Raw genomic sequence first — 24558 nt, 5'->3', positions numbered from 1 at the left:
TTGCAAAAAACAGCTCTGTTTTCTTTGTGAAAATGTGATGTGTCCACGTTGTGTTTTAGGGCATTTCCTGTCGCGGGCGCTAGGCCTACCCCCACAAGTGAGGTACCATTTTTATCTGGAGACTTGGGGGAACGCTGGGTGGAAGGAAATTTGTGGCTCCTCTTTGATTCCAGAACTTTCTGTCACCGAAATGAGAGGAAAAAGTGTTTTTTTGGTCACATTTTGAGGTTTGCAAAGGATTCTAGGTAACAGCACCTGGTCAAAGCCCCACAAGTCACCTCACCCTGGATTCCCCTAGGTGTCTAGATTTCAAAACTGTGCAGGTTTGCTAGGTTTCCCTAGGTGCCGACTGAGCTAGAGTCCAAAATCCACAGCTAGGCAGTTTGCAAAAAACAGCTCTGTTTTCTTTGTGAAAATGTGATGTGTCCACGTTGTGTTTTGGGGCATTTCTTGTCGCGGGCGATAGGCCTACCCCCACAAGTGAGGTACCATTTTTATCTGAAGACTTGGGGGAACGCTGGGTGGAAGGAAATTTGTGGCTCCTCTCTGATTCCAGAACTTTCTGTCACCGAAATGAGATGACATTTTTTTTTTTTTGGTCACATTTTGAGGTTTGCAAAGGATTCTGGGTAACAGCACCTGGTCAGAGCCCCCCAAGTCACCTCACCCTGTATTCCCCTAGGTGTCTTGTTTTCAAAACTGTGCAGGTTTGCTCGGTTTCCCCAGGTGCCGACTGAGCTAGAGGCCAAAATCCACAGCTAGGCACTTTGCAAAAAACAGCTCTGTTTTCTTTGTGAAAATGTGATGTGTCCACGTTGTGTTTTGGGGCATTTCCTGTTGCGGGCGCTAGGCCTACCCCCACAAGTGAGGTACAATTTTTATTGGGAGACTTGGAGAAACCCTGGGTGGAAGGAAATTTGTGGCTCCTCTCTGATTCCAGAACTTTCTGTCACCGAAATGAGAGGAAAATTTGTTTTTTTGGTCACATTTTGAGGTTTGCAAAGGATTCTAGGTAACAGCACCTGGTCAAAGCCCCACAAGTCACCTCACCCTGGATTCCCCTAGGTGTCTAGTTTTCAAAACTGTGCAGGTTTGCTAGGTTTCCCTAGGTGCCGACTGAGCTAGAGGCCAAAATCCACAGCTAGGCACTTTGCAAAAAACAGCTCTGTTTTCTTTGTGAAAATGTCATGTGTCCACGTTGTGTTTTGGGGCATTTCCTGTCGCGGGCGCTAGGCCTACCCCCACAAGTGAGGTACCATTTTTATCTGGAGACTTGGGGGAATGCTGGGTGGAAGGAAATTTGTGGCTCCTCTCTGATTCCAGAACTTTCTTTCACCGAAATGAGAGGAAATTTGTTTTTTTTGGTCACATTTTGAGGTTTGCAAAGGATTCTGGGTAACAGCACCTGGTCAGAGCCCCACTAGTCACCTCACCCTGCATTCCCCTAGGTGTCTACTTTTCAAAACTGTGCAGGTTTGCTAGGTTTCCCTAGGTGCCGACTGAGCTAGAGGCCAAAATCCACAGCTAGGCACTTTGCAAAAAACAGCTCTGTTTTCTTTGTGAAAATGTGATGTGTCCACGTTGTGTTTTGGGGCATTTCCTGTCGCGGGCGCTAAGCCTACCCCCACAAGTGAGGTACCATTTTTATCTGGAGACTTGGGGGAACGCTGGGTGGAAGGAAATTTGTGGCTCCTCTCTGATTCCAGAACTTTCTGTCACCGAAATGAGAGGAAAAAGTGTTTTTTTGGCCAAAGTTTGAAGTTTGCAAAGGATTCTGGGTAACAGAACATGGTCAGAGCCCCACAAGTCACCCCTTCTTAGATTCCCCTAGGTGTCTAGTTTTTAAAACTGCACATGTTTGCTAGGTTTCCCTAGGTGCTGGCTGAGCTAGAGGCCAAAATCCACAGCTAGGCACTTTGCAAAAAACAGCTCTGTTTTCTTTGTGAAAATGTGATGTGTCCATGTTGTGTTTTGGGGCATTTCCTGTCGTGGGCGCTAGGCCTACCCCCACAAGTGAGGTACCATTTTTATCAGGAGACCCGGGGGAACGCTAAGTGGAAGGACATTTGTGGCTCCTCTCTGATTCCAGAACTTTCTGTCACCGAAATGAGAGGAAAAAGTGTTTTTTTGGCCATATTTTGAGGTTTGCAAAGGATTCTGGATAACAGAACCTAGCCAGAGCCCCACAAGTCACCCCATCTTAGATTCCCCTAGGTGTACATTTTTTAAAACTGCGCAGGTTTGCTAGGTTTCCCTAGGTGCCGGCTGAGCTAGAGGCCAAAATCCATAGCTAGGCGCTTTGCAAAAAACAGCTCTGTTTTCTTTGTGAAAATGTGATGTGTCCACGTTGTGTTTTGGGGCATTTCCTGTTGTGGCCGCTAGGCCTACCCCCACAAGTGAGGTACCATTTTTATCGGGAGACTTGGGGGAACGCTGGGTGGAAGGAAATTTGTGGCTGCTCTCTGATTACAGAACTTTCTGTCACCGAAATGAGAGGAAAATGTTTTTTTTTTGGTCACATTTTGAGGTTTGCAAAGGATTCTGGATAACAGAACCTAGCCAGAGCCCCACAAGTCACCCCATCTTGGATTCCCCTAGGTATCTAGTTTTTAAAACTGCGCAGGTTTTCTAAGTTTCCCTAGGTGCCGGCTGAGCTAGATGTCAAAATCCACAGCTAGGCACTTTGCAAAAAACAGCTCTGTTTTCTTTGGGAAAATGTGATGTGTCCACATTGTGTTTTGGGGCATTTCCTGTTGCAGGCGCTAGGCCTACCCCCACAAGTGAGGTACAATTTTTATTGGGAGACTTGGAGAAACCCTGGGTGGAAGGAAATTTGTGGCTCCTCTCTGATTCCAGAACTTTCTGTCACCGAAATGAGAGGAAAATTTGTTTTTTTGGTCACATTTTGAGTTTTGCAAAGGATTCTAGGTAACAGCACCTGGTCAAAGCCCCACAAGTCACCTCACCCTGGATTCCCCTAGGTGTCTAGATTTCAAAACTGTGCAGGTTTGCTAGGTTTCCCTAGGTGCCGACTGAGCTAGAGGCCAAAATCCACAGCTAGGCAGTTTGCAAAAAACAGCTCTGTTTTCTTTGGGAAAATGTGATGTGTCCACGTTGTGTTTTGGGGCATTTCCTGTCGCGGGCGATAGGCCTACCCCCACAAGTGAGGTACCATTTTTATCTGAAGACTTGGGGGAACGCTGGGTGGAAGGAAATTTGTGGCTCCTCTCTGATTCCAGAACTTTCTGTCACCGAAATGAGATGATTTTTTTTTTTTTTGGTCACATTTTGAGGTTTGCAAAGGATTCTGGGTAACAGCACCTGGTCAGAGCCCCCCAAGTCACCTCACCCTGTATTCCCCTAGGTGTCTTGTTTTCAAAACTGTGCAGGTTTGCTCGGTTTCCCCAGGTGCCGACTGAGCTAGAGGCCAAAATCCACAGCTAGGCACTTTGCAAAAAACAGCTCTGTTTTCTTTGTGAAAATGTGATGTGTCCACGTTGTGTTTTGGGGCATTTCCTGTTGCGGGCGCTAGGCCTACCCCCACAAGTGAGGTACAATTTTTATTGGGAGACTTGGAGAAACCCTGGGTGGAAGGAAATTTGTGGCTCCTCTCTGATTCCAGAACTTTCTGTCACCGAAATGAGAGGAAAATTTGTTTTTTTGGTCACATTTTGAGGTTTGCAAAGGATTCTAGGTAACAGCACTTGGTCAAAGCCCCACAAGTCACCTCACCCTGGATTCCCCTAGGTGTCTAGTTTTCAAAACTGTGCAGGTTTGCTAGGTTTCCCTAGGTGCCGACTGAGCTAGAGGCCAAAATCCACAGCTAGGCACTTTGCAAAAAACAGCTCTGTTTTCTTTGTGAAAATGTCATGTGTCCACGTTGTGTTTTGGGGCATTTCCTGTCGCGGGTGCTAGGCCTACCCCCACAAGTGAGGTACCATTTTTATCTGGAGACTTGGGGGAATGCTGGGTGGAAGGAAATTTGTGGCTCCTCTCTGATTCCAGAACTTTCTTTCACCGAAATGAGAGGAAATTTGTTTTTTTTGCTCACATTTTGAGGTTTGCAAAGGATTCTGGGTAACAGCACCTGGTCAGAGCCCCACTAGTCACCTCACCCTGCATTCCCCTAGGTGTCTACTTTTCAAAACTGTGCAGGTTTGCTAGGTTTCCCTAGGTGCCGACTGAGCTAGAGGCCAAAATCCACAGCTAGGCACTTTGCAAAAAACAGCTCTATTTTCTTTGTGAAAATGTGATGTGTCCACGTTGTGTTTTGGGGCATTTCCTGTCGCGGGCGCTAAGCCTACCCCCACAAGTGAGGTACCATTTTTATCTGGAGACTTGGGGGAACGCTGGGTGGAAGGAAATTTGTGGCTCCTCTCTGATTCCAGAACTTTCTGTCACCGAAATGAGAGGAAAAAGTGTTTTTTTGGCCAAAGTTTGAAGTTTGCAAAGGATTCTGGGTAACAGAACATGGTCAGAGCCCCACAAGTCACCCCTTCTTAGATTCCCCTAGGTGTCTAGTTTTTAAAACTGCGCATGTTTGCTAGGTTTCCCTAGGTGCTGGCTGAGCTAGAGGCCAAAATCCACAGCTAGGCACTTTGCAAAAAACAGCTCTGTTTTCTTTGTGAAAATGTGATGTGTCCATGTTGTGTTTTGGGGCATTTCCTGTCGTGGGCGCTAGGCCTACCCCCACAAGTGAGGTACCATTTTTATCAGGAGACCCGGGGGAACGCTAAGTGGAAGGACATTTGTGGCTCCTCTCTGATTCCAGAACTTTCTGTCACCGAAATGAGAGGAAAAAGTGTTTTTTTGGCCATATTTTGAGGTTTGCAAAGGATTCTGGATAACAGAACCTAGCCAGAGTCCCACAAGTCACCCCATCTTAGATTCCCCTAGGTGTACATTTTTTAAAACTGCGCAGGTTTGCTAGGTTTCCCTAGGTGCCGGCTGAGCTGGAGGCCAAAATCCATAGCTAGGCGCTTTGCAAAAAACAGCTCTGTTTTCTTTGTGAAAATGTGATGTGTCCACGTTGTGTTTTGGGGCATTTCCTGTTGTGGGCGCTAGGCCTACCCCCACAAGTGAGGTACCATTTTTATCGGGAGACTTGGGGGAACGCTGGGTGGAAGGAAATTTGTGGCTGCTCTCTGATTGCAGACCTTTCTGTCACCGAAATGAGAGGAAAATGTTTTTTTTTTGGTCACATTTTGAGGTTTGCAAAGGATTCTGGATAACAGAACCTAGCCAGAACCCCACAAGTCACCCCATCTTGGATTCCCCTAGGTATCTAGTTTTTAAAACTGCGCAGGTTTTCTAAGTTTCCCTAGGTGCCGGCTGAGCTAGATGTCAAAATCCACAGCTAGGCACTTTGCAAAAAACAGCTCTGTTTTCTTTGGGAAAATGTGATGTGTCCACATTGTGTTTTGGGGCATTTCCTGTTGCAGGCGCTAGGCCTACCCCCACAAGTGAGGTACAATTTTTATTGGGAGACTTGGAGAAACCCTGGGTGGAAGGAAATTTGTGGCTCCTCTCTGATTCCAGAACTTTCTGTCACCGAAATGAGAGGAAAATTTGTTTTTTTGGTCACATTTTGAGGTTTGCAAAGGATTCTAGGTAACAGCACCTGGTCAAAGCCCCACAAGTCACCTCACCCTGGATTCCCCTAGGTGTCTAGATTTCAAAACTGTGCAGGTTTGCTAGGTTTCCCTAGGTGCCGACTGAGCTAGAGGCCAAAATCCACAGCTAGGCAGTTTGCAAAAAACAGCTCTGTTTTCTTTGTGAAAATGTGATGTGTCCACGTTGTGTTTTGGGGCATTTCCTGTCGCGGGCGATAGGCCTACCCCCACAAGTGAGGTACCATTTTTAACTGAAGACTTGGGGGAACGCTGGGTGGAAGGAAATTTGTGGCTCCTCTCTGATTCCAGAACTTTCTGTCACCGAAATGAGATGAATTTTTTTTTTTTTTGGTCACATTTTGAGGTTTGCAAAGGATTCTGGGTAACAGCACCTGGTCAGAGCCCCCCAAGTCACCTCACCCTGTATTCCCCTAGGTGTCTTGTTTTCAAAACTGTGCAGGTTTGCTCGGTTTCCCCAGGTGCCGACTGAGCTAGAGGCCAAAATCCACAGCTAGGCACTTTGCAAAAAACAGCTCTGTTTTCTTTGTGAAAATGTGATGTGTCCACGTTGTGTTTTGGGGCATTTCCTGTTGCGGGCGCTAGGCCTACCCCCACAAGTGAGGTACAATTTTTATTGGGAGACTTGGAGAAACCCTGGGTGGAAGGAAATTTGTGGCTCCTCTCTGATTCCAGAACTTTCTGTCACCGAAATGAGAGGAAAATTTGTTTTTTTGGTCACATTTTGAGGTTTGCAAAGGATTCTAGGTAACAGCACCTGGTCAAAGCCCCACAAGTCACCTCACCCTGGATTCCCCTAGGTGTCTAGTTTTCAAAACTGTGCAGGTTTGCTAGGTTTCCCTTGGTGCCGACTGAGCTAGAGGCCAAAATCCACAGCTAGGCACTTTGCAAAAAACAGCTCTGTTTTCTTTGTGAAAATGTCATGTGTCCACGTTGTGTTTTGGGACATTTCCTGTCGCGGGCGCTAGGCCTACCCCCACAAGTGAGGTACCATTTTTATCTGGAGACTTGGGGGAATGCTGGGTGGAAGGAAATTTGTGGCTCCTCTCTGATTCCAGAACTTTCTTTCACCGAAATGAGAGGAAATTTGTTTTTTTTGGTCACATTTTGAGGTTTGCAAAGGATTCTGGGTAACAGCACCTGGTCAGAGCCCCACTAGTCACCTCACCCTGCATTCCCCTAGGTGTCTACTTTTCAAAACTGTGCAGGTTTGCTAGGTTTCCCTAGGTGCCGACTGAGCTAGAGGCCAAAATCCACAGCTAGGCACTTTGCAAAAAACAGCTCTGTTTTCTTTGTGAAAATGTGATGTGTCCACGTTGTGTTTTGGGGCATTTCCTGTCGCGGGCGCTAAGCCTACCCCCACAAGTGAGGTACCATTTTTATCTGGAGACTTGGGGGAACGCTGGGTGGAAGGAAATTTGTGGCTCCTCTCTGATTCCAGAACTTTCTGTCACCGAAATGAGAGGAAAAAGTGTTTTTTTGGCCAAAGTTTGAAGTTTGCAAAGGATTCTGGGTAACAGAACATGGTCAGAGCCCCACAAGTCACCCCTTCTTAGATTCCCCTAGGTGTCTAGTTTTTAAAACTGCGCATGTTTGCTAGGTTTCCCTAGGTGCTGGCTGAGCTAGAGGCCAAAATCCACAGCTAGGCACTTTGCAAAAAACAGCTCTGTTTTCTTTGTGAAAATGTGATGTGTCCATGTTGTGTTTTGGGGCATTTCCTGTCGTGGGCGCTAGGCCTACCCCCACAAGTGAGGTACCATTTTTATCAGGAGACCCGGGGGAACGCTAAGTGGAAGGACATTTGTGGCTCCTCTCTGATTCCAGAACTTTCTGTCACTGAAATGAGAGGAAAAAGTGTTTTTTTGGCCATATTTTGAGGTTTGCAAAGGATTCTGGATAACAGAACCTAGCCAGAGCCCCACAAGTCACCCCATCTTAGATTCCCCTAGGTGTACATTTTTTAAAACTGCGCAGGTTTGCTAGGTTTCCCTAGGTGCCGGCTGAGCTAGAGGCCAAAATCCATAGCTAGGCGCTTTGCAAAAAACAGCTCTGTTTTCTTTGTGAAAATGTGATGTGTCCACGTTGTGTTTTGGGGCATTTCCTGTTGCGGGCGCTAGGCCTACCCCCACAAGTGAGGTACCATTTTTATCGGGAGACTTGGGGGAACGCTGGGGGGAAGGAAATTTGTGGCTGCTCTCTGATTACAGAACTTTCTGTCACCGAAATGAGAGGAAAATGTTTTTTTTTTGGTCACATTTTGAGGTTTGCAAAGGATTCTGGATAACAGAACCTAGCCAGAGCCCCACAAGTCACCCCATCTTGGATTCCCCTAGGTATCTAGTTTTTAAAACTGCGCAGGTTTTCTAAGTTTCCCTAGGTGCCGGCTGAGCTAGATGTCAAAATCCACAGCTAGGCACTTTGCAAAAAACAGCTCTGTTTTCTTTGTGAAAATGTGATGTGTCCATGTTGTGTTTTGGGGCATTTCCTGTCGTGGGCGCTAGGCCTACCCCCACAAGTGAGGTACCATTTTTATCAGGAGACCCGGGGGAACGCTAAGTGGAAGGACATTTGTGGCTCCTCTCTGATTCCAGAACTTTCTGTCACCGAAATGAGAGGAAAAAGTGTTTTTTTGGCCATATTTTGAGGTTTGCAAAGGATTCTGGATAACAGAACCTAGCCAGAGCCCCACAAGTCACCCCATCTTAGATTCCCCTAGGTGTACATTTTTTAAAACTGCGCAGGTTTGCTAGGTTTCCCTAGGTGCCGGCTGAGCTAGAGGCCAAAATCCATAGCTAGGCGCTTTGCAAAAAACAGCTCTGTTTTCTTTGTGAAAATGTGATGTGTCCACGTTGTGTTTTGGGGCATTTCCTGTTGCGGGCGCTAGGCCTACCCCCACAAGTGAGGTACCATTTTTATCGGGAGACTTGGGGGAACGCTGGGGGGAAGGAAATTTGTGGCTGCTCTCTGATTACAGAACTTTCTGTCACCGAAATGAGAGGAAAATGTTTTTTTTTTGGTCACATTTTGAGGTTTGCAAAGGATTCTGGATAACAGAACCTAGCCAGAGCCCCACAAGTCACCCCATCTTGGATTCCCCTAGGTATCTAGTTTTTAAAACTGCGCAGGTTTTCTAAGTTTCCCTAGGTGCCGGCTGAGCTAGATGTCAAAATCCACAGCTAGGCACTTTGCAAAAAACAGCTCTGTTTTCTTTGGGAAAATGTGATGTGTCCACATTGTGTTTTGGGGCATTTCCTGTTGCGGGCGCTAGGCCTACCCCCACAAGTGAGGTACAATTTTTATTGGGAGACTTGGAGAAACCCTGGGTGGAAGGAAATTTGTGGCTCCTCTCTGATTCCAGAACTTTCTGTCACCGAAATGAGAGGAAAATTTGTTTTTTTGGTCACATTTTGAGGTTTGCAAAGGATTCTAGGTAACAGCACCTAGTCAAAGCCCCACAAGTCACCTCACCCTGGATTCCCCTAGGTGTCTAGATTTCAAAACTGTGCAGGTTTGCTAGGTTTCCCTAGGTGCCGACTGAGCTAGAGGCCAAAATCCACAGCTAGGCAGTTTGCAAAAAACAGCTCTGTTTTCTTTGTGAAAATGTGATGTGTCCACGTTGTGTTTTGGGGCATTTCCTGTTGCGGGCGCTAGGCCTACCCCCACAAGTGAGGTACCATTTTTATCGGGAGACTTGGGGGAACGCTGGGTGGAAGGAAATTTGTGGCTCCTCTCTGATTCCAGAACTTTCTGTCACCGAAATGAGAGGAAAATTTGTTTTTTTGGTCACATTTTGAGGTTTGCAAAGGATTCTAGGTAACAGCACCTGGTCAAAGCCCCACAAGTCACCTCACCCTGGATTCCCCTAGGTGTCTAGATTTCAAAACTGTGCAGGTTTGCTAGGTTTCCCTAGGTGCCGACTGAGCTAGAGGCCAAAATCCACAGCTAGGCAGTTTGCAAAAAACAGCTCTGTTTTCTTTGTGAAAATGTGATGTGTCCACGTTGTGTTTTGGGGCATTTCCTGTCGCGGGCGATAGGCCTACCCCCACAAGTGAGGTACCATTTTTAACTGAAGACTTGGGGGAACGCTGGGTGGAAGGAAATTTGTGGCTCCTCTCTGATTCCAGAACTTTCTGTCACCGAAATGAGATGAATTTTTTTTTTTTTTGGTCACATTTTGAGGTTTGCAAAGGATTCTGGGTAACAGCACCTGGTCAGAGCCCCCCAAGTCACCTCACCCTGTATTCCCCTAGGTGTCTTGTTTTCAAAACTGTGCAGGTTTGCTCGGTTTCCCCAGGTGCCGACTGAGCTAGAGGCCAAAATCCACAGCTAGGCACTTTGCAAAAAACAGCTCTGTTTTCTTTGTGAAAATGTGATGTGTCCACGTTGTGTTTTGGGGCATTTCCTGTTGCGGGCGCTAGGCCTACCCCCACAAGTGAGGTACAATTTTTATTGGGAGACTTGGAGAAACCCTGGGTGGAAGGAAATTTGTGGCTCCTCTCTGATTCCAGAACTTTCTGTCACCGAAATGAGAGGAAAATTTGTTTTTTTGGTCACATTTTGAGGTTTGCAAAGGATTCTAGGTAACAGCACCTGGTCAAAGCCCCACAAGTCACCTCACCCTGGATTCCCCTAGGTGTCTAGTTTTCAAAACTGTGCAGGTTTGCTAGGTTTCCCTAGGTGCCGACTGAGCTAGAGGCCAAAATCCACAGCTAGGCACTTTGCAAAAAACAGCTCTGTTTTCTTTGTGAAAATGTCATGTGTCCACGTTGTGTTTTGGGACATTTCCTGTCGCGGGCGCTAGGCCTACCCCCACAAGTGAGGTACCATTTTTATCTGGAGACTTGGGGGAATGCTGGGTGGAAGGAAATTTGTGGCTCCTCTCTGATTCCAGAACTTTCTTTCACCGAAATGAGAGGAAATTTGTTTTTTTTGGTCACATTTTGAGGTTTGCAAAGGATTCTGGGTAACAGCACCTGGTCAGAGCCCCACTAGTCACCTCACCCTGCATTCCCCTAGGTGTCTACTTTTCAAAACTGTGCAGGTTTGCTAGGTTTCCCTAGGTGCCGACTGAGCTAGATGCCAAAATCCACAGCTAGGCACTTTGCAAAAAACAGCTCTGTTTTCTTTGTGAAAATGTGATGTGTCCACGTTGTGTTTTGGGGCATTTCCTGTCGCGGGCGCTAAGCCTACCCCCACAAGTGAGGTACCATTTTTATCTGGAGACTTGGGGGAACGCTGGGTGGAAGGAAATTTGTGGCTCCTCTCTGATTCCAGAACTTTCTGTCACCGAAATGAGAGGAAAAAGTGTTTTTTTGGTCACATTTTGAGGTTTGCAAAGGATTCTAGGTAACAGCACCTAGTCAAAGCCCCACAAGTCACCTCACCCTGGATTCCCCTAGGTGTCTAGATTTCAAAACTGTGCAGGTTTGCTAGGTTTCCCTAGGTGCCGACTGAGCTAGAGGCCAAAATCCACAGCTAGGCAGTTTGCAAAAAACAGCTCTGTTTTCTTTGTGAAAATGTGATGTGTCCACGTTGTGTTTTGGGGCATTTCCTGTTGCGGGCGCTAGGCCTACCCCCACAAGTGAGGTACCATTTTTATCGGGAGACTTGGGGGAACGCTGGGTGGAAGGAAATTTGTGGCTCCTCTCTGATTCCACAACTTTCTGTCACCGAAATGAGAGGAAAATTTGTTTTTTTGGTCACATTTTGAGGTTTGCAAAGGATTCTAGGTAACAGCACCTGGTCAAAGCCCCACAAGTCACCTCACCCTGGATTCCCCTAGGTGTCTAGATTTCAAAACTGTGCAGGTTTGCTAGGTTTCCCTAGGTGCCGACTGAGCTAGAGGCCAAAATCCACAGCTAGGCAGTTTGCAAAAAACAGCTCTGTTTTCTTTGTGAAAATGTGATGTGTCCACGTTGTGTTTTGGGGCATTTCCTGTCGCGGGCGCTAAGCCTACCCCCACAAGTGAGGTACCATTTTTATCTGGAGACTTGGGGGAACGCTGGGTGGAAGGAAATTTGTGGCTCCTCTCTGATTCCAGAACTTTCTGTCACCGAAATGAGAGGAAAAAGTGTTTTTTTGGCCAAAGTTTGAAGTTTGCAAAGGATTCTGGGTAACAGAACATGGTCAGAGCCCCACAAGTCACCCCTTCTTAGATTCCCCTAGGTGTCTAGTTTTTAAAACTGCGCATGTTTGCTAGGTTTCCCTAGGTGCTGGCTGAGCTAGAGGCCAAAATCCACAGCTAGGCACTTTGCAAAAAACAGCTCTGTTTTCTTTGTGAAAATGTGATGTGTCCATGTTGTGTTTTGGGGCATTTCCTGTCGTGGGCGCTAGGCCTACCCCCACAAGTGAGGTACCATTTTTATCAGGAGACCCGGGGGAACGCTAAGTGGAAGGACATTTGTGGCTCCTCTCTGATTCCAGAACTTTCTGTCACCGAAATGAGAGGAAAAAGTGTTTTTTTGGCCATATTTTGAGGTTTGCAAAGGATTCTGGATAACAGAACCTAGCCAGAGCCCCACAAGTCACCCCATCTTAGATTCCCCTAGGTGTACATTTTTTAAAACTGCGCAGGTTTGCTAGGTTTCCCTAGGTGCCGGCTGAGCTAGAGGCCAAAATCCATAGCTAGGCGCTTTGCAAAAAACAGCTCTGTTTTCTTTGTGAAAATGTGATGTGTCCACGTTGTGTTTTGGGGCATTTCCTGTTGCGGGCGCTAGGCCTACCCCCACAAGTGAGGTACCATTTTTATCGGGAGACTTGGGGGAACGCTGGGGGGAAGGAAATTTGTGGCTGCTCTCTGATTACAGAACTTTCTGTCACCGAAATGAGAGGAAAATGTTTTTTTTTTGGTCACATTTTGAGGTTTGCAAAGGATTCTGGATAACAGAACCTAGCCAGAGCCCCACAAGTCACCCCATCTTGGATTCCCCTAGGTATCTAGTTTTTAAAACTGCGCAGGTTTTCTAAGTTTCCCTAGGTGCCGGCTGAGCTAGATGTCAAAATCCACAGCTAGGCACTTTGCAAAAAACAGCTCTGTTTTCTTTGGGAAAATGTGATGTGTCCACATTGTGTTTTGGGGCATTTCCTGTTGCGGGCGCTAGGCCTACCCCCACAAGTGAGGTACAATTTTTATTGGGAGACTTGGAGAAACCCTGGGTGGAAGGAAATTTGTGGCTCCTCTCTGATTCCAGAACTTTCTGTCACCGAAATGAGAGGAAAATTTGTTTTTTTGGTCACATTTTGAGGTTTGCAAAGGATTCTAGGTAACAGCACCTAGTCAAAGCCCCACAAGTCACCTCACCCTGGATTCCCCTAGGTGTCTAGATTTCAAAACTGTGCAGGTTTGCTAGGTTTCCCTAGGTGCCGACTGAGCTAGAGGCCAAAATCCACAGCTAGGCAGTTTGCAAAAAACAGCTCTGTTTTCTTTGTGAAAATGTGATGTGTCCACGTTGTGTTTTGGGGCATTTCCTGTTGCGGGCGCTAGGCCTACCCCCACAAGTGAGGTACCATTTTTATCGGGAGACTTGGGGGAACGCTGGGTGGAAGGAAATTTGTGGCTCCTCTCTGATTCCAGAACTTTCTGTCACCGAAATGAGAGGAAAATTTGTTTTTTTGGTCACATTTTGAGGTTTGCAAAGGATTCTAGGTAACAGCACCTGGTCAAAGCCCCACAAGTCACCTCACCCTGGATTCCCCTAGGTGTCTAGATTTCAAAACTGTGCAGGTTTGCTAGGTTTCCCTAGGTGCCGACTGAGCTAGAGGCCAAAATCCACAGCTAGGCAGTTTGCAAAAAACAGCTCTGTTTTCTTTGTGAAAATGTGATGTGTCCACGTTGTGTTTTGGGGCATTTCCTGTCGCGGGCGATAGGCCTACCCCCACAAGTGAGGTACCATTTTTAACTGAAGACTTGGGGGAACGCTGGGTGGAAGGAAATTTGTGGCTCCTCTCTGATTCCAGAACTTTCTGTCACCGAAATGAGATGAATTTTTTTTTTTTTTGGTCACATTTTGAGGTTTGCAAAGGATTCTGGGTAACAGCACCTGGTCAGAGCCCCCCAAGTCACCTCACCCTGTATTCCCCTAGGTGTCTTGTTTTCAAAACTGTGCAGGTTTGCTCGGTTTCCCCAGGTGCCGACTGAGCTAGAGGCCAAAATCCACAGCTAGGCACTTTGCAAAAAACAGCTCTGTTTTCTTTGTGAAAATGTGATGTGTCCACGTTGTGTTTTGGGGCATTTCCTGTTGCGGGCGCTAGGCCTACCCCCACAAGTGAGGTACAATTTTTATTGGGAGACTTGGAGAAACCCTGGGTGGAAGGAAATTTGTGGCTCCTCTCTGATTCCAGAACTTTCTGTCACCGAAATGAGAGGAAAATTTGTTTTTTTGGTCACATTTTGAGGTTTGCAAAGGATTCTAGGTAACAGCACCTGGTCAAAGCCCCACAAGTCACCTCACCCTGGATTCCCCTAGGTGTCTAGTTTTCAAAACTGTGCAGGTTTGCTAGGTTTCCCTAGGTGCCGACTGAGCTAGAGGCCAAAATCCACAGCTAGGCACTTTGCAAAAAACAGCTCTGTTTTCTTTGTGAAAATGTCATGTGTCCACGTTGTGTTTTGGGACATTTCCTGTCGCGGGCGCTAGGCCTACCCCCACAAGTGAGGTACCATTTTTATCTGGAGACTTGGGGGAATGCTGGGTGGAAGGAAATTTGTGGCTCCTCTCTGATTCCAGAACTTTCTTTCACCGAAATGAGAGGAAATTTGTTTTTTTTGGTCACATTTTGAGGTTTGCAAAGGATTCTGGGTAACAGCACCTGGTCAGAGCCCCACTAGTCACCTCACCCTGCATTCCCCTAGGTGTCTACTTTTCAAAACTGTGCAGGTTTGCTAGGTTTCCCTAGGTGCCGACTGAGCTAGATGCCAAAATCCACAGCTAGGCACTTTGCAAAAAACAGCTCTGTTTTCTTTGTGAAAATGTGATGTGTCCACGTTGTGTTTTGGGGCATTTCCTGTCGCGGGCGCTAAGCCTACCCCCACAAGTGAGGTACCATTTTTATCTGGAGACTTGGGGGAACGCTGGGTGGAAGGAAATTTGTGGCTCCTCTCTGATTCCAGAACTTTCTGTCACCGAAATGAGAGGAAAAAGTGTTTTTTTGGTCACATTTTGAGGTTTGCAAAGGATTCTAGGTAACAGCACCTAGTCAAAGCCCCACAAGTCACCTCACCCTGGATTCCCCTAGGTGTCTAGATTTCAAAACTGTGCAGGTTTGCTAGGTTTCCCTAGGTGCCGACTGAGCTAGAGGCCAAAATCCACAGCTAGGCAGTTTGCAAAAAACAGCTCTGTTTTCTTTGTGAAAATGTGATGTGTCCACGTTGTTTTTTGGGGCATTTCCTGTTGCGGGCGCTAGGCCTACCCCCACAAGTGAGGTACCATTTTTATCGGGAGACTTGGGGGAACGCTGGGTGGAAGGAAATTTGTGGCTCCTCTCTGATTCCAGAACTTTCTGTCACCGAAATGAGAGGAAAATTTGTTTTTTTGGTCACATTTTGAGGTTTGCAAAGGATTCTAGGTAACAGCACCTGGTCAAAGCCCCACAAGTCACCTCACCCTGGATTCCCCTAGGTGTCTAGATTTCAAAACTGTGCAGGTTTGCTAGGTTTCCCTAGGTGCCGACTGAGCTAGAGGCCAAAATCCACAGCTAGGCAGTTTGCAAAAAACAGCTCTGTTTTCTTTGTGAAAATGTGATGTGTCCACGTTGTGTTTTGGGGCATTTCCTGTCGCGGGCGATAGGCCTACCCCCACAAGTGAGGTACCATTTTTAACTGAAGACTTGGGGGAACGCTGGGTGGAAGGAAATTTGTGGCTCCTCTCTGATTCCAGAACTTTCTGTCACCGAAATGAGATGAATTTTTTTTTTTTTTGGTCACATTTTGAGGTTTGCAAAGGATTCTGGGTAACAGCACCTGGTCAGAGCCCCCCAAGTCACCTCACCCTGTATTCCCCTAGGTGTCTTGTTTTCAAAACTGTGCAGGTTTGCTCGGTTTCCCCAGGTGCCGACTGAGCTAGAGGCCAAAATCCACAGCTAGGCACTTTGCAAAAAACAGCTCTGTTTTCTTTGTGAAAATGTGATGTGTCCACGTTGTGTTTTGGGGCATTTCCTGTTGCGGGCGCTAGGCCTACCCCCACAAGTGAGGTACAATTTTTATTGGGAGACTTGGAGAAACCCTGGGTGGAAGGAAATTTGTGGCTCCTCTCTGATTCCAGAACTTTCTGTCACCGAAATGAGAGGAAAATTTGTTTTTTTGGTCACATTTTGAGGTTTGCAAAGGATTCTAGGTAACAGCACCTGGTCAAAGCCCCACAAGTCACCTCACCCTGGATTCCCCTAGGTGTCTAGTTTTCAAAACTGTGCAGGTTTGCTAGGTTTCCCTAGGTGCCGACTGAGCTAGAGGCCAAAATCCACAGCTAGGCACTTTGCAAAAAACAGCTCTGTTTTCTTTGTGAAAATGTCATGTGTCCACGTTGTGTTTTGGGACATTTCCTGTCGCGGGCGCTAGGCCTACCCCCACAAGTGAGGTACCATTTTTATCTGGAGACTTGGGGGAATGCTGGGTGGAAGGAAATTTGTGGCTCCTCTCTGATTCCAGAACTTTCTTTCACCGAAATGAGATGAATTTTTTTTTTTTTTGGTCACATTTTGAGGTTTGCAAAGGATTCTGGGTAACAGCACCTGGTCAGAGCCCCCCAAGTCACCTCACCCTGTATTCCCCTAGGTGTCTTGTTTTCAAAACTGTGCAGGTTTGCTCGGTTTCCCCAGGTGCCGACTGAGCTAGAGGCCAAAATCCACAGCTAGGCACTTTGCAAAAAACAGCTCTGTTTTCTTTGTGAAAATGTGATGTGTCCACGTTGTGTTTTGGGGCATTTCCTGTTGCGGGCGCTAGGCCTACCCCCACAAGTGAGGTACAATTTTTATTGGGAGACTTGGAGAAACCCTGGGTGGAAGGAAATTTGTGGCTCCTCTCTGATTCCAGAACTTTCTGTCACCGAAATGAGAGGAAAATTTGTTTTTTTGGTCACATTTTGAGGTTTGCAAAGGATTCTAGGTAACAGCACCTGGTCAAAGCCCCACAAGTCACCTCACCCTGTATTCCCCTAGGTGTCTTGTTTTCAAAACTGTGCAGGTTTGCTCGGTTTCCCCAGGTGCCGACTGAGCTAGAGGCCAAAATCCACAGCTAGGCACTTTGCAAAAAACAGCTCTGTTTTCTTTGTGAAAATGTGATGTGTCCACGTTGTGTTTTGGGGCATTTCCTGTTGCGGGCGCTAGGCCTACCCCCACAAGTGAGGTACAATTTTTATTGGGAGACTTGGAGAAACCCTGGGTGGAAGGAAATTTGTGGCTCCTCTCTGATTCCAGAACTTTCTGTCACCGAAATGAGAGGAAAATTTGTTTTTTTGGTCACATTTTGAGGTTTGCAAAGGATTCTAGGTAACAGCACCTGGTCAAAGCCCCACAAGTCACCTCACCCTGGATTCCCCTAGGTGTCTAGTTTTCAAAACTGTGCAGGTTTGCTAGGTTTCCCTAGGTGCCGACTGAGCTAGAGGCCAAAATCCACAGCTAGGCACTTTGCAAAAAACAGCTCTGTTTTCTTTGTGAAAATGTCATGTGTCCACGTTGTGTTTTGGGACATTTCCTGTCGCGGGCGCTAGGCCTACCCCCACAAGTGAGGTACCATTTTTATCTGGAGACTTGGGGGAATGCTGGGTGGAAGGAAATTTGTGGCTCCTCTCTGATTCCAGAACTTTCTTTCACCGAAATGAGAGGAAATTTGTTTTTTTTGGTCACATTTTGAGGTTTGCAAAGGATTCTGGGTAACAGCACCTGGTCAGAGCCCCACTAGTCACCTCACCCTGCATTCCCCTAGGTGTCTACTTTTCAAAACTGTGCAGGTTTGCTAGGTTTCCCTAGGTGCCGACTGAGCTAGAGGCCAAAATCCACAGCTAGGCACTTTGCAAAAAACAGCTCTGTTTTCTTTGTGAAAATGTGATGTGTCCACGTTGTGTTTTGGGGCATTTCCTGTCGCGGGCGCTAAGCCTACCCCCACAAGTGAGGTACCATTTTTATCTGGAGACTTGGGGGAACGCTGGGTGGAAGGAAATTTGTGGCTCCTCTCTGATTCCAGAACTTTCTGTCACCGAAATGAGAGGAAAAAGTGTTTTTTTGGCCAAAGTTTGAAGTTTGCAAAGGATTCTGGGTAACAGAACATGGTCAGAGCCCCACAAGTCACCCCTTCTTAGATTCCCCTAGGTGTCTAGTTTTTAAAACTGCGCATGTTTGCTAGGTTTCCCTAGGTGCTGGCTGAGCTAGAGGCCAAAATCCACAGCTAGGCACTTTGCAAAAAACAGCTCTGTTTTCTTTGTGAAAATGTGATGTGTCCATGTTGTGTTTTGGGGCATTTCCTGTCGTGGGCGCTAGGCCTACCCCCACAAGTGAGGTACCATTTTTATCAGGAGACCCGGGGGAACGCTAAGTGGAAGGACATTTGTGGCTCCTCTCTGATTCCAGAACTTTCTGTCACCGAAATGAGAGGAAAAAGTGTTTTTTTGGCCATATTTTGAGGTTTGCAAAGGATTCTGGATAACAGAACCTAGCCAGAGCCCCACAAGTCACCCCATCTTAGATTCCCCTAGGTGTACATTTTTTAAAACTGCGCAGGTTTGCTAGGTTTCCCTAGGTGCCAGCTGAGCTAGAGGCCAAAATCCATAGCTAGGCGCTTTGCAAAAAACAGCTCTGTTTTCTTTGTGAAAATGTGATGTGTCCACGTTGTGTTTTGGGGCATTTCCTGTTGCGGGCGCTAGGCCTACCCCCACAAGTGAGGTACCATTTTTATCGGGAGACTTGGGGGAACGCTGGGGGGAAGGAAATTTGTGGCTGCTCTCTGATTACAGAACTTTCTGTCACCGAAATGAGAGGAAAATGTTTTTTTTTTGGTCACATTTTGAGGTTTGCAAAGGATTCTGGATAACAGAACCTAGCCAGAGCCCCACAAGTCACCCCATCTTGGATTCCCCTAGGTATCTAGTTTTTAAAACTGCGCAGGTTTTCTAAGTTTCCCTAGGTGCCGGCTGAGCTAGATGTCCAAATCCACAGCTAGGCACTTTGCAAAAAACAGCTCTGTTTTCTTTGGGAAAATGTGATGTGTCCACATTGTGTTTTGGGGCATTTCCTGTTGCGGGCGCTAGGCCTACCCCCACAAGTGAGGTACAATTTTTATTGGGAGACTTGGAGAAACCCTGGGTGGAAGGAAATTTGTGGCTCCTCTCTGATTCCAGAACTTTCTGTCACCGAAATGAGAGGAAAATTTGTTTTTTTGGTCACATTTTGAGGTTTGCAAAGGATTCTAGGTAACAGCACCTAGTCAAAGCCCCACAAGTCACCTCACCCTGGATTCCCCTAGGTGTCTAGATTTCAAAACTGTGCAGGTTTGCTAGGTTTCCCTAGGTGCCGACTGAGCTAGAGGCCAAAATCCACAGCTAGGCAGTTTGCAAAAAACAGCTCTGTTTTCTTTGTGAAAATGTGATGTGTCCACGTTGTGTTTTGGGGCATTTCCTGTTGCGGGCGCTAGGCCTACCCCCACAAGTGAGGTACCATTTTTATCGGGAGACTTGGGGGAACGCTGGGGGGAAGGAAATTTGTGGCTGCTCTCTGATTACAGAACTTTCTGTCACCGAAATGAGAGGAAAATGTTTTTTTTTTGGTCACATTTTGAGGTTTGCAAAGGATTCTGGATAACAGAACCTAGCCAGAGCCCCACAAGTCACCCCATCTTGGATTCCCCTAGGTATCTAGTTTTTAAAACTGCGCAGGTTTTCTAAGTTTCCCTAGGTGCCGGCTGAGCTAGATGTCAAAATCCACAGCTAGGTCCTTTGCAAAAAACAGCTCTGTTTTCTTTGGGAAAATGTGATGTGTCCACATTGTGTTTTGGGGCATTTCCTGTTGCGGGCGCTAGGCCTACCCCCACAAGTGAGGTACAATTTTTATTGGGAGACTTGGAGAAACCCTGGGTGGAAGGAAATTTGTGGCTCCTCTCTGATTCCAGAACTTTCTGTCACCGAAATGAGAGGAAAATTTGTTTTTTTGGTCACATTTTGAGGTTTGCAAAGGATTCTAGGTAACAGCACCTGGTCAAAGCCCCACAAGTCACCTCACCCTGGATTCCCCTAGGTGTCTAGATTTCAAAACTGTGCAGGTTTGCTAGGTTTCCCTAGGTGCCGACTGAGCTAGAGGCCAAAATCCACAGCTAGGCAGTTTGCAAAAAACAGCTCTGTTTTCTTTGTGAAAATGTGATGTGTCCACGTTGTGTTTTGGGGCATTTCCTGTCGCGGGCGATAGGCCTACCCCCACAAGTGAGGTACCATTTTTATCTGAAGACTTGGGGGAACGCTGGGTGGAAGGAAATTTGTGGCTCCTCTCTGATTCCAGAACTTTCTGTCACCGAAATGAAATGAATTTTTTTTTTTTTTTGGTCACATTTTGAGGTTTGCAAAGGATTCTGGGTAACAGCACCTGGTCAGAGCCCCCCAAGTCACCTCACCCTGTATTCCCCTAGGTGTCTTGTTTTCAAAACTGTGCAGGTTTGCTCGGTTTCCCCAGGTGCCGACTGAGCTAGAGGCCAAAATCCACAGCTAGGCACTTTGCAAAAAACAGCTCTGTTTTCTTTGTGAAAATGTGATGTGTCCACGTTGTGTTTTGGGGCATTTCCTGTCGCGGGCGCTAGGCCTACCCCCACAAGTGAGGTACCATTTTTATCTGGAGACTTGGGGGAACGCTGGGTGGAAGGAAATTTGTGACTCCTCTCTGATTCCAGAACTTTCTGTCACCGAAATGAGAGGAAAAAGTGTTTTTTTGGCCAAATTTTGAGGTTTGCAAAGGATTCTGGGTAACAGAACATAGCCAGAGCCCCACAAGTCACCCCATCTTGGACTTCCCTAGGTGTCTAGTTTTTAAAACTGCGCAGGTTTGCTTGGTTTTCGCAGGTGCCGGCTGAGCTAGAGGCCAAAATCCATCGCCAGGCAGTTTGCAAAAAACAGCTCTGTTTTTTTTGTGAAAATGTGATGTGTCCACGTTGTGTTTTGGGGCATTTACTGTCATGGCGGCTAGGCCTACCCTCACAAGTGAGGTACCATTTTTATTGGGAGACTTGGGAGAACCCTGGGTGGAAGGAAATTTGTGGCTCCTCTCTGATTCCAGAACTTTCTGTCACCGAAATGAGAGGAAATTTGTTTTTTTGTTCACATTTTGAGGTTTGCAAAGGATTCTGGGTAACAGCACCTGGTCAGAGCCCCACAAGTCACCTCACCCTGTATTCCCCTAGGTGTCTAGTTTTCAAAACTGTGCAGGTTTGCTAGGTTTCCCTAGGTGCCGACTGAGCTAGAGGCCAAAATCCACAGCTAGGCAGTTTGCAAAAAACAGCTCTGTTTTCTTTGTGAAAATGTGATGTGTCCACGTTGTGTTTTAGGGCATCTCCTGTCGCGGGCGCTAGGCCTACCCCCACAAGTGAGGTACCATTTTTATCTGGAGACTTGGGGGAACGCTGGGTGGAAGGAAATTTGTGGCTCCTCTCTGATTCCAGAACTTTCTGTCACCGAAATGAGAGGAAAAAGTGTTTTTTTGGTCACATTTTGAGGTTTGTAAAGGATTCTAGGTAACAGCACCTGGTCAAAGCCCCACAAGTCACCTCACCCTGGATTCCCCTAGGTGTCTAGATTTCAAAACTGTGCAGGTTTGCTAGGTTTCCCTAGGTGCCGACTGAGCTAGAGACCAAAATCCACAGCTAGGCAGTTTGCAAAAAACAGCTCTGTTTTCTTTGTGAAAATGTGATGTGTCCACGTTGTGTTTTGGGGCATTTCCTGTCGCGGGCGATAGGCCTACCCCCACAAGTGAGGTACCATTTTTATCTGAAGACTTGGGGGAACGCTGGGTGGAAGGAAATTTGTGGCTCCTCTCTGATTCCAGAACTTTCTGTCACCGAAATGAGATTAATTTTTTTTTTTTTTGGTCACATTTTGAGGTTTGCAAAGGATTCTGGGTAACAGCACCTGGTCAGAGCCCCCCAAGTCACCTCACCCTGTATTCCCCTAGGTGTCTTGTTTTCAAAACTGTGCAGGTTTGCTCGGTTTCCCCAGGTGCCGACTGAGCTAGAGGCCAAAATCCACAGCTAGGCACTTTGCAAAAAACAGCTCTGTTTTCTTTGTGAAAATGTGATGTGTCCACGTTGTGTTTTGGGGCATTTCCTGTCGCGGGCGCTAGGCCTACCCCCACAAGTGAGGTACCATTTTTATCTGGAGACTTGGGGGAACGCTGGGTGGAAGGAAATTTGTGACTCCTCTCTGATTCCAGAACTTTCTGTCACCGAAATGAGAGGAAAAAGTGTTTTTTTGGCCAAATTTTGAGGTTTGCAAAGGATTCTGGGTAACAGAACATAGCCAGAGCCCCACAAGTCACCCCATCTTGGACTTCCCTAGGTGTCTAGTTTTTAAAACTGCGCAGGTTTGCTTGGTTTTCGCAGGTGCCGGCTGAGCTAGAGGCCAAAATCCACAGCTAGGCAGTTTGCAAAAAACAGCTCTGTTTTCTTTGTGAAAATGTGATGTGTCCACGTTGTGTTTTGGGGCATTTCCTGTTGCGGGCGCTAGGCCTACCCCCACAAGTGAGGTACCATTTTTATCGGGAGACTTGGGGGAACGCTGGGGGGAAGGAAATTTGTGGCTGCTCTCTGATTACAGAACTTTCTGTCACCGAAATGAGAGGAAAATGTTTTTTTTTTGGTCACATTTTGAGGTTTGCAAAGGATTCTGGATAACAGAACCTAGCCAGAGCCCCACAAGTCACCCCATCTTGGATTCCCCTAGGTATCTAGTTTTTAAAACTGCGCAGGTTTTCTAAGTTTCCCTAGGTGCCGGCTGAGCTAGATGTCAAAATCCACAGCTAGGCACTTTGCAAAAAACAGCTCTGTTTTCTTTGGGAAAATGTGATGTGTCCACATTGTGTTTTGGGGCATTTCCTGTTGCGGGCGCTAGGCCTACCCCCACAAGTGAGGTACAATTTTTATTGGGAGACTTGGAGAAACCCTGGGTGGAAGGAAATTTGTGGCTCCTCTCTGATTCCAGAACTTTCTGTCACCGAAATGAGAGGAAAATTTGTTTTTTTGGTCACATTTTGAGGTTTGCAAAGGATTCTAGGTAACAGCACCTGGTCAAAGCCCCACAAGTCACCTCACCCTGGATTCCCCTAGGTGTCTAGATTTCAAAACTGTGCAGGTTTGCTAGGTTTCCCTAGGTGCCGACTGAGCTAGAGGCCAAAATCCACAGCTAGGCAGTTTGCAAAAAACAGCTCTGTTTTCTTTGTGAAAATGTGATGTGTCCACGTTGTGTTTTGGGGCATTTCCTGTCGCGGGCGATAGGCCTACCCCCACAAGTGAGGTACCATTTTTATCTGAAGACTTGGGGGAACGCTGGGTGGAAGGAAATTTGTGGCTCCTCTCTGATTCCAGAACTTTCTGTCACCGAAATGAAATGAATTTTTTTTTTTTTTTGGTCACATTTTGAGGTTTGCAAAGGATTCTGGGTAACAGCACCTGGTCAGAGCCCCCCAAGTCACCTCACCCTGTATTCCCCTAGGTGTCTTGTTTTCAAAACTGTGCAGGTTTGCTCGGTTTCCCCAGGTGCCGACTGAGCTAGAGGCCAAAATCCACAGCTAGGCACTTTGCAAAAAACAGCTCTGTTTTCTTTGTGAAAATGTGATGTGTCCACGTTGTGTTTTGGGGCATTTCCTGTCGCGGGCGCTAGGCCTACCCCCACAAGTGAGGTACCATTTTTATCTGGAGACTTGGGGGAACGCTGGGTGGAAGGAAATTTGTGACTCCTCTCTGATTCCAGAACTTTCTGTCACCGAAATGAGAGGAAAAAGTGTTTTTTTGGCCAAATTTTGAGGTTTGCAAAGGATTCTGGGTAACAGAACATAGCCAGAGCCCCACAAGTCACCCCATCTTGGACTTCCCTAGGTGTCTAGTTTTTAAAACTGCGCAGGTTTGCTTGGTTTTCGCAGGTGCCGGCTGAGCTAGAGGCCAAAATCCATCGCCAGGCAGTTTGCAAAAAACAGCTCTGTTTTTTTTGTGAAAATGTGATGTGTCCACGTTGTGTTTTGGGGCATTTACTGTCATGGCGGCTAGGCCTACCCTCACAAGTGAGGTACCATTTTTATTGGGAGACTTGGGAGAACCCTGGGTGGAAGGAAATTTGTGGCTCCTCTCTGATTCCAGAACTTTCTGTCACCGAAATGAGAGGAAATTTGTTTTTTTGTTCACATTTTGAGGTTTGCAAAGGATTCTGGGTAACAGCACCTGGTCAGAGCCCCACAAGTCACCTCACCCTGTATTCCCCTAGGTGTCTAGTTTTCAAAACTGTGCAGGTTTGCTAGGTTTCCCTAGGTGCCGACTGAGCTAGAGGCCAAAATCCACAGCTAGGCAGTTTGCAAAAAACAGCTCTGTTTTCTTTGTGAAAATGTGATGTGTCCACGTTGTGTTTTAGGGCATCTCCTGTCGCGGGCGCTAGGCCTACCCCCACAAGTGAGGTACCATTTTTATCTGGAGACTTGGGGGAACGCTGGGTGGAAGGAAATTTGTGGCTCCTCTCTGATTCCAGAACTTTCTGTCACCGAAATGAGAGGAAAAAGTGTTTTTTTGGTCACATTTTGAGGTTTGCAAAGGATTCTAGGTAACAGCACCTGGTCAAAGCCCCACAAGTCACCTCACCCTGGATTCCCCTAGGTGTCTAGATTTCAAAACTGTGCAGGTTTGCTAGGTTTCCCTAGGTGCCGACTGAGCTAGAGGCCAAAATCCACAGCTAGGCAGTTTGCAAAAAACAGCTCTGTTTTCTTTGTG

The sequence above is a fragment of the Pleurodeles waltl genome, chromosome 5 (assembly GCF_031143425.1).
Source record: "Pleurodeles waltl isolate 20211129_DDA chromosome 5, aPleWal1.hap1.20221129, whole genome shotgun sequence".
Classification (NCBI taxonomy): domain Eukaryota; kingdom Metazoa; phylum Chordata; class Amphibia; order Caudata; family Salamandridae; genus Pleurodeles; species Pleurodeles waltl.
This window is presented reverse-complemented; position numbering follows the sequence as displayed.